General features: G+C 43.8%; 1 protein-coding gene and 1 long non-coding RNA gene across 2 annotated transcripts in view; one reads left to right on the top strand and one right to left on the bottom strand.

Annotated features, from left to right (window-relative positions):
• Positions 1–9,692, top strand: part of LHFPL6 (LHFPL tetraspan subfamily member 6) — a 213,987-nt gene that overhangs the window by 166,457 nt on the left and 37,838 nt on the right. The gene's annotated exons all lie outside the window — the stretch shown is intronic.
• Positions 1,654–8,287, bottom strand: LOC111730492. Its single transcript, XR_002776715.1, has 3 exons — positions 7,957–8,287; positions 6,636–7,653; positions 1,654–3,628 (listed from the first exon to the last, which is right to left on the bottom strand). It is a non-coding gene; the product is annotated as an uncharacterized LOC111730492 (long non-coding RNA).

Here is a 9,692-nt window from a genome sequence, read left to right as displayed (position 1 = left end):
CGCCAGTATTTAGAAGCAGGTGAGGGTTGTGGCTCTCTCCCTGACCGTCTCACTACAGGGAGAGGGCGGACTCAGAACCCTTCTCCACACACATATGAATCAGGAATCAGGCCCCCACACCAAGAGTGTCTTTCCCGAAGCTCATCGAAGTCCCAGATCGCTTCGCCACAGCTGACATGAAGGCTTTCCCTTGAGATAAGCACAGCATGATTCTAGGACGGGACTTCCGTTAAGCTGAGAGACAGAATCAGGCCACCAAAGTCCTGTGAATCACATCTGGATACAGCATGATTTCAGAATCAAGTCCCAGGGGCCACTTCATAGAGTAATCCATCGCTCACTAGATTGTTCTACTACATCCGCACAAGAGTGACGATGTCTCTGTGTCCTAGCCCATCCAATTATCTCAAGCACTAACAATTTCACTAACCAACCCCCGCCCCCACCTCTTCCATCCATTTTGCCAATTGTAAAATCTTCTAAGGTTGGTGGAGAAAAAAGTAACTAAAACAAATCTATAGCAGCAATTCTGGAATGTGGTCTTTTGATGCCACATGAGCTAACTACAGTTGAAGTTCAAGAGTATATTCCTAGTGAGAGCAACTCACCGCCCCTGTGTATAGAGAAAACAGATTATTCAGTCCCGTGTCATACTGCCATGCAGAAATATGTTTATTATGGGTGACACAACATTATGAAAAGTAAGTTTAGCCTTCGATTCAAATATCCCTCTGACGGAGGCATTCCTCCGAGATTTCCCTATGATAAACCACTTCCTTATAATTTTGTGGTTTAATGTGTAATATTTGCTTGAAATATGAAACGTCGGTTGGAAGCCCGGCAGCTGTGCTGTTGCTATGAGGAAGTTGTTGCAGATTTCTGCCGTTATTTTTTTTTTTCTTCAAAAGTTAATAGAGGACAATGACTTCCTGATTCGATAACCCTTAGAAAAGAAGGAAGTAATGAAATGTTAGCATTCTCTGGAGACTTTGCTTTTGGAAAAGCTCCCAAAGCCACTGTGTGCTGGTTGATCATCTGGGCGGGGGTGTCCCCCGGGTGGTTTCGTACAGAATACTCGTGTTCAGGTTGTGTGACAAGGAGCCGTACCTCCCCGGGATATGGGCAGGATCTGCGGTGTACGTTATGCATACATTTTCTCAGACACTGGAAAATTCTTCTTGCCTTTCATGATGGTCTTTCGTTCGTCTTGTATCACCCTTGCTGGTGGGATGACAGAAAGAATTCGTTATCCGGAAATGGTATCTGGAGCCATGTTTTCTGGGTCCTAGACAGAGGGCTTACGTCTGTGTTGTGATATTTGTTTTTAAGTTGAGCGGGGGTGCTCCGAAGGAATGTTGGAGACCACCCTCCTTGTGCTGAGAGCCGCTGTCTTCATCCGCTGTGGTGTTCACCATGGCGATGGGACTAGAATTTTCAGCGCTCTGAGCTCTTCTGCATTCCTAAGTAAGCTTACATAACACCGCTGGGGACAAAGCGCTTGCCTGCTGAAAGCCAAATAAGTGAATACATTTGGCCTAGGGATTTTTGAACCGTTGTAAAAAGATTTTTTGTTTCCTGGCTTTTTTTCAAATCATAGTTAGGAAAGTTTTTCTTCAGCTGACATCTTTAATATCCAAAACGGGGTGTAGAATTCAAGTGAGCAGACGATTGCAGCACATAAGAGTTATAGATTAAATACCTGGGTATCTGAACAGTGATCGCCAGGCTATACAGTCTTTAAAAAAATGTTCTTCTTACATAAAAGCTCCCCTTCAACATCTATTTCACATTTGGTGCTGAGCCTCCTGCAGCATGGGAGGATTGTGTCTGGCACAAAAATGATAAACTCTCTAGAACCTGGCCGTACCATTGAATAGCATTGAGCAATATTGAATTATTCTTTTTCTAGAAGATGACTAATGGCAACAGGAGCCTATTGTTATAGAACGACTTATTTTTTTCTCTTATTTTGTCACATTATCTCTTCTCTATCCAAGTACCAGTTTTAAACACCATTGCTCAAAGACTATTTTGGTAAGTTTTATTCAAATACCTCAATAGTTACTTTAGGAAATGTAGAGTTCTCGTGCATGGTGGAGTGTCACATCAGATTTTGTAAAGTAGAAGGCAGGCATCTCACTTAATAAGGACCGCTTGGCCCAGAGACGTAAGTGAGTGTCCAGGGATTAGACCTTACGGTGACAAAGCTGCCTGTCAATGCCAGTCATGTGTGGTGTCTCAGTGCATCCTGATTTGAACTAGGAAGTATTTAGATGCCAGGTCAGATGAACCAAGGCCTTATGTCTTTAGAATTATGAATCGAAAGTCATTTTGGCCTGTAGATCTAAGCAAGGTCAAAGGCAACTGGTAAGACCACGAATCCCTCATCGTCTGCGGTGCGCGTGCCGCTTTCCCGCTGGCACACCAGCCTGTGGCAGCTTCTGTTGTTGCGATGGCTCTTTATAAAACATTCAGGCTGTTTGGGGTGGAACAAGCCAAAGGAGAAGTCTTTGTTTTCCTAAAGACAACCAGTTTGGCCAATTCAAAAAATAATAACAACACAAACTTCTCAACCCTTCCGTGACTATTAAAAATATCTCGCTAAATTACATTTCTAGTCGTGCTGCTGGAAACTCCAAACCGTATCTGTTTGTTTGTTTGTTTTTTTGAAGTTGACAGGCGGAGAGTAGGGTTGTGACAAGGCATCTGCTGGTTGTCTGTCGTGGCCACTTCTATTTGGACTTGATTTTTATTTTTCAATAACACAAGTCACAGCAGTTCAATCTGGTCGAAGGATTAAAGGTAAGGACTAGGTGTTTATTGTGTGTTTGATGCAAAATGTAGTAAAGCACCATAACAGAAATAGAATTGGCCTCAGTTGTGGGAGGATGCATTATTTATGAAAGCATTTTAGTTTTCTGTAATGAGAATTGGAAAGTCTCTGGATATTTATAATTGGCTATATGCAAGCAGTAATCCTGGAAGATCTGTGTAAGGATCGAATAAATTACACTTAATATGATTATACCAGGAACTTTGTAACATTATGTTTAATTTGAGGTTGAGAAGTATCTTCATTACTATGGAATGATTCTCTGGCCTCTGGTCTGATAGGCTGGCTTAAGATTTCTGCCTGGATTAGGCAGTTTAGTCTATGAATTAGGTGACCAAGATGTTGTCGTCAATAAAATAGTGATTTCAATTTATGTAACTGACTTATTAGTAAGTTTACCTAAACCTCAGCTGTTTTTCGGCATGGCCGAATTGTTTATTCAATAATTTTTGACATTTTTAGGATTGTATATATATCGTTTTTACTTAATTTCCATTGTATTTCGAAAAGTGTTTGAGACAGCTGAGTCTAAGCCTCCTGCTTTGCACTGTGGCAGGTACAAAGATAAGTAAGTGGTCTCTGGCATTCATTTCTCTCCTCAGTTATTAGGCAGAACGGAAGCACAGTGCCGCACGCCGTGTCCAAGACAGGCGACGGCCACCTTCACTAGCTCTCAGAAGGGACGTGCTCCTGGTTCTTTACAGAGAATCCAGCACTATTCATCTGACTCTAATAGCTGGGTTGTTATATAGTCATCGATGGCTAATTAAGTCGGTCAACTTTTGTAAAGCGGTCCTTGAAGAAAAAAAACCAGATGTGTCATCAATCGGTTGTTATTAAAAATCACATGCAAAAGTATATGTTTTGTGTAGTCGTGTAGATAGAGGGAATCCACGAGTATTCAGGTGAAACATCCTGTTACATAAATATTTATTAGGTAGAAAAGCGAGCATCACTTTCATGGCTGATTCCATTTAATCCCGATCTGCAGCTCAGACCTTTTTTCAATGACAAGCGGATATTTTTTAAATTCCTTTTCCCTAGTAAGTAGCAAGTTTTGATGACACAACCTAATTCCTCCAGTTTTCACTTTCTGAGCTGTTTGGCTTATGCTCCGTCTGACACTTACTTGGAAAGATTCAAGAAAAGTTAGTGTTTGTAGCTAAAGGTCTGGAAAATGGCAACATGCATGCTGTAGAGCGACACCTTGGTGAGAAGGCCCCCAGCAGATCATCTTAATTGTGTGCAAAACCCACCCTGGGAGATACTAAGTCACGCATTGATACTATTCTGACAGTTCTTCCTCAAATGGCATGTTGTTTATTGCAAAGCAAGGACAGCATTTTCCATAACGACCTAAAGCCTTGCCTGGGAAAGTATTTTTCCCTGCCTTCCAAGACACAGATCGAGCTGGACGCGGAGAAGCTGTGTTCTAGGCCTTCCTGTGCTTGCCCTGTCACCGTGAACTCTGGGTCACGGTCCCAAAGCACCAGGTACATGAATGTCCGCCGCACTGGCGAGGCCTCGTTAATGGTTCCCGTTGCCAAAACAGCCTGGGCAAATTCCACCGTTTGCTTTAGTAAGCTGAGTCCTGCCACCGACCCAAATGTAGCTTGGAAAAAGGGCTGTCACTGCCCCCAAGTAGCTCCGACTAATCTGGCGTGTCCTTCCTTAGTACTTTTACCACGTGCCTCCTCTCACCATGGAGCTTTCTAGAATGCATCCATCCTGTTCCGGGATGCGGCCTCAGAACAATGCCTTCACTGGCAGCACCTGCTTGCATTTTGAGGCCAAAGGGCCCGAGAGCTTCTTTCGGTCTGTTTGTTTATGTGTCGCCTTCTTGAAATTAGCAAGAACAGTTATTGCCACCCTTCCCCAATCTGGGTTCCTGCTCAGAAGTTATCTATTCATGCCGGATGCAGGGATTGTGGTTTGTAGGGACAGCCCAGAAAACATTTATGTCCTCAAGGCTTTGGGTGGAAGATAAGGCCGTGAGGAGAATAAATGTTTAGATGCACAAACAAATCTGTTTCTTGTAGCACAGCTCTGTGATTCATCATTTATTAGCCCACATGTTTGTTCAGAATTAAATAAAGATGATCATCAGTTTTCAAGAAGATGATATTTCTTTTAGATTTTGTGAGTCTAGTTTTCTGATACAGAAAACCAAAGATCGTTGATTTAGGCAAATGCTGTGTGAAAATCAGGAAGACTTGCCAGGTGTAGAATTCAAAAATTTGAGACACGGAGTGTGAAGTTGGGATGGAAGGGAACGTCCTGCACTGTGTGACTTACAGATCCGACGGCCCACGCCCAACTCCACCCAGATAAGTCTAGGAGGACAAATGTCCACATCTATGTGCTACTCATCACTTCGCACTCACTGTCACTTCATTTAAGCCCTCGCTTTTTACATATTCTGCCTCATCCGGTTCTTAGGATAGCATATGCCTCAATCCTGCTTACAAATAGATTACGAATTCCTTTCTATCATTCCAAAGTACCTGTTAAAAGACAGATCACACAGATAGCTCTCAAATATTTGGTTAGTTGGATAGTGTTAACTGGGGGAGAAAGTATCAGTGGAAAGGTAAATATAGAATTCATCGATCCATTCATTTTGCACAAATATATACCGAGCATCTCCTATGTACCGGGTCCTGTCTTAGCTGCTTCAGACGCTGAAATGAGAAAAAGTTAAATTCTTGGCCCGCATAGAGCGGACAGTCAAGAGGAAATGACACCAAAACAGAAATGACTCAGCTCGTTACAAAATATGAAATTTAAAGGAGACCAAATTACAGAAAGACCTAAATTAGGTAGAGTCATCGGTGGTCTTTGCTGAACAAAAGAACATCGAAGCCAGTGGCTCCCACGTGGCTGCCTGTTGGAACCACCCAGGGGACCTTTGAAAAATACCGTTGCCTGGCTCCCCGCTCCAGACACTCTGATCTAATCTGTATGGGGTGCAGCCTGGGCTGTGTGTGGGATATTTTAGAAGCTGTCTGAGTGATTCTAATGTGCAGCAGAGTCTGAGAACGGGGGACCGATGCTGAGACCAGAAGAGCGAACCAGATCTGACCAGGAGAAGGATGCTGACAGCCCCTTGCACTGGGAGAAGGTGCCTCTGCCGGGTCGGGGTGAGAAATGGGGCTGCTGGCCTAAACCGGGGGCACTGAGGGTAATTTCATTAGGTCGCAGTAGCAACGAAGAAGTTCCAAGTAGGTGAGAAAAAGCCACTCGCTTGTCACTGGCCATGAGGTTATAAAAATGTAAATTTCAAACAAAATTCTGACACATATTCATAAATAGCTTTCAGCAAAGCAAACATAAACCGGTTCAGATGCTTCGTTCCTGAAGCTCGAGTCTCTAGGTGAGCTGAACTTACCTGTCTGAAGGCTTTATTATGTAAGACAAAAACAACAGCATTTACGAGGCCGAGTTTACAATTCCAGGCCTTTTACGTGGCATCAGAAATCAGAAAGCCTTCTAAACCAATGCTGGGCACAGATCCAGTTACGGATCATGCCACAGACACCATTCCTCCAAGAGGTGAAGGATGCAGGCCTCAGGGATGCAGGACACAGGCCCGCGGGTTCTGGGACCCTCATGTCTCAGTGAGGGTATGGCTAACGAAAGTATTTTAGCTCACTACATACTTTAAATCTCTGAAATGTCCCCTAATGAGATCCGATTATTCCATCTGTCATGCTAATTAACAAAATATTACTTTCACCAATAAAAACCCATTATTGATATTTATTTGCTATTGGCACAGTTTGTGCTCTTGATTAATACTCACGTAATAGCAGGACCTGCCAGAGGTGCGTCTACAGTGTGGCCTGGGCATTCTTCGTAGTACATTCGCCGATGACTCCTGGGCATAAAGGTTTAAACCAACTGGTGTATGCGCAGTATCCCACTGATTATAATGAAGTCATTTAAAGTCAATTAGACTTTGTAACAGGGCAGCAAGGGTCATCTCTTCAGCCCTGAGAGACCGGAAAGGAAGCAGGGATAAAATTCTTTTGGGATGAGAAAGCAGACACCGATTCGCGTCCCTTCCTGACTATTTATCAAGCACAAGCGCCTCTAGAAAGCAGTGACACCCATTTGAAAATCCAGGAGGAAATGGATTGCGGCCCGGGCGTTCCCTTTTCTAAGTTCGCAGACGCCTTCCTGGTCTAGCTCTGTGAATGACTCGAATTGCCTCGTGATAAATCGTTGCTTCTCTCGTGTCTCGTGCAATATATTGATCCCAATTTTCCTTATTTCATTTCTCAGTATCTGGGGATTTAAATGATACTTAGAAAACTCCGGCAGGTAAATATCAAATTAACTTGCTGTCTCCTTGGGTCATCGTTAACCCCGCCTCTGGCTCTTTTTCAGTAATGAGGTGCCATCCTTGATCAAGAGAAATGAAAGTGAGGATTTGAGCACCTCGGGAGTCACAGAACCCACCCCAAGAGGCCGTGAGGGCCACCTTCCCACGGTCGTTCACAGAAGAAGGCAGGGCCTTGGAAATCTGTATTGCATTTCTTTTCGATGCTTCCGGATTCAGTTGCTTAGATGCTGGCAGGGCCTTTATGTTGCTCTGAGGAGCAGAGATTCTCATGATGCCTTCTTCAGGTCCAGCCGCTCTTTTGCTATTTTTGCCAGAGGATTCTGTAGCCTTTGCAGAGATAAACTTTAGAGCTGCTTTTCACGAGTCAGCATTTCTAAGTTCTTCTGTGTTATAGACAGAGCTTGTGACGATGGTCTGTGTTGTCAATAGAAATGTAACGTGGGCCACGCGTGTCATTTAAATTCTTCTAGGAGCTCTATTTTAAAAAGCCAAAAGAAGCAGGAGATTAACTTTAATAATATATTTTTTGTAACCCAATATAACTATATCAAAATATTGTCATTTCAACATGTAATCAGTATCAAGATGATTAATGAGGTATTTTACTTTCACACCTTCCTTGTAATTATTATTTTAAGCTTTTGGACTAGCTACAGTTCAATCTCAATTTGGACTGGCTACAGTTCAAGGGCTTAACAGCCACGTATAGTTAAACGTAGAAGTGTATACAATGTTACTAAGAAACTTACCTAAATAATCTATTTCCTGTCCATCTTACCATTGGATTAATTTTTTTTAAGCCTATGCCCAGATTCGTTACGTTCTTCCCAGGGCTTCTCACGACCGCTGGCCTCTGATTTTAAGATGACAGGCTTAAGAGTGTGGCTGGGGCGGAGTTAACTGTCTCTGTGGAGTTTGGACATGTGACCCTGCGATCCTTAGTCCCGTGCCCTGACCATTTTGGTTAATTGTTCACAGCAATATAAAAGTGACAGAAATCAGACTCGTGACTCATGGTGGAGAAACGTTGGCAAACCAGGCAAGGTATGAGAATGATTAAGCGGCAGAGCTCATGCTACTTTTGCGAAACCTAAATTTTAGAAGAATCGGAAGGCAGAGCACGTATAGCTCCAGAAAAGCACAGAGATATCCATGCTGCGAATCTTTCTGGTGAGCACCAGTCCTAACAACCGCTGGAAAGGCCAGGCGCCGGGGCGAATCCCGCCTCCCCACCCCTAACAGGATCTGGCAGCACGAGGCGGTGACGTCATCACTTCCCCCGGTGACCCAAGTCTCCGTCATCTGTGTCACCGTGGAGCGGACCGATCCCCCTCTTCAGGGAAAAGCAGTGCCGTTTTCAGTTTGAAAGGGGAGAAGCCGAGGCATTTGCCTCCTTTTCTAGTCTCGGCTTTCATTGTCGCTTAAATGAGAGGGTTCGCGCAAATGACTTAAGCGCCGGTGTGCACTTTTTTAAAAAGTCCACATAAATCTTGTAAAATCACCCACGTTTGAAAGGACTTGGGCCGTTCTGCAATTTTGGACTCGGAATACTCAGTGCGTCTGCCGTGAATGGCGGCGGTTACACTCAACATAGTCGTGAGGCCAGAATTGAATGTCACAGAGGCTCTATGAAAGGACAATTCCATTTCGCGTCCTATCTGTTAATTACAGGATAGCATACTATATGTTTGAATGAGCTCTCATACTTGTTCTTGTTTATTTCGTTGGCGGTTAAGCTTGAAAAGAGATAAAACCGAAGAGATAATGAAAAGTAGGGCAGTCTAGAGTAGACACAGGGATTGGTGCTGATGGGCATTTTGGTGCCGGAAAGATCCAGAAGGATCTTACTGACATCGGCCGTCCTTCCGCAGCCTAGAAGGGCAGCAAGTGCGCCCTCGAACGCAGCTTCGTCCAGTACAGCTGTCAAAAGGATGCAAAGGTCCTGTATCTGTGCCGTCCGATACCGTAGCCACTAGCCGTGTGTGGCTATCGAAATGCGGCTGGTGGGACGAGAAGCCGAACAATTAATTTACATTTTGCTGGAACTCAGGTCAATTGTTAACTTTTTTTCCCCCCTTAACAAAATATCAGTTGAGGCAAAAGGTGTCCGACTCAGGTGCATTTTATTGCCATCCCTCGTTACAAAGTTGACAACGACTCATTTCCACTTGACTTCGGGTTTGCTTTCTTGGATGGGATTTTATTTTATGTATTTCTTCGTTTTAACCCAGAGACTCAAAATCCTCTGATCTGCAGAGGCCTCCACGCCTTTCAGGTGATGATGGTGTGGTTCTTCTCGCCTAAGACGCAGGGGGCAGCGTCAGGCAAAATTAGCCATAGCACTGTGACTTCTCCACGAATTTTGTTCTTTTCTACAGTGTGATTTTTATTTTATTATTTTATTTTTTACCACATATTCTACCCCTTTTGCCCCATCTCCCTTCTCCTCCACAGCGTAACTATTATAGAACACTCTCCTCTCAAATCCCATGCCTCTCTCCCTTCCACAAATAA

Source organism: Pteropus vampyrus, unplaced genomic scaffold, assembly GCF_000151845.1.
Source record: "Pteropus vampyrus isolate Shadow unplaced genomic scaffold, Pvam_2.0 Scaffold317, whole genome shotgun sequence".
Classification (NCBI taxonomy): Eukaryota; Metazoa; Chordata; class Mammalia; order Chiroptera; family Pteropodidae; genus Pteropus; species Pteropus vampyrus.
The sequence above is the reverse complement of the archived record's forward strand: the minus strand, read 5'-3'. Positions and strand labels throughout refer to the sequence as shown.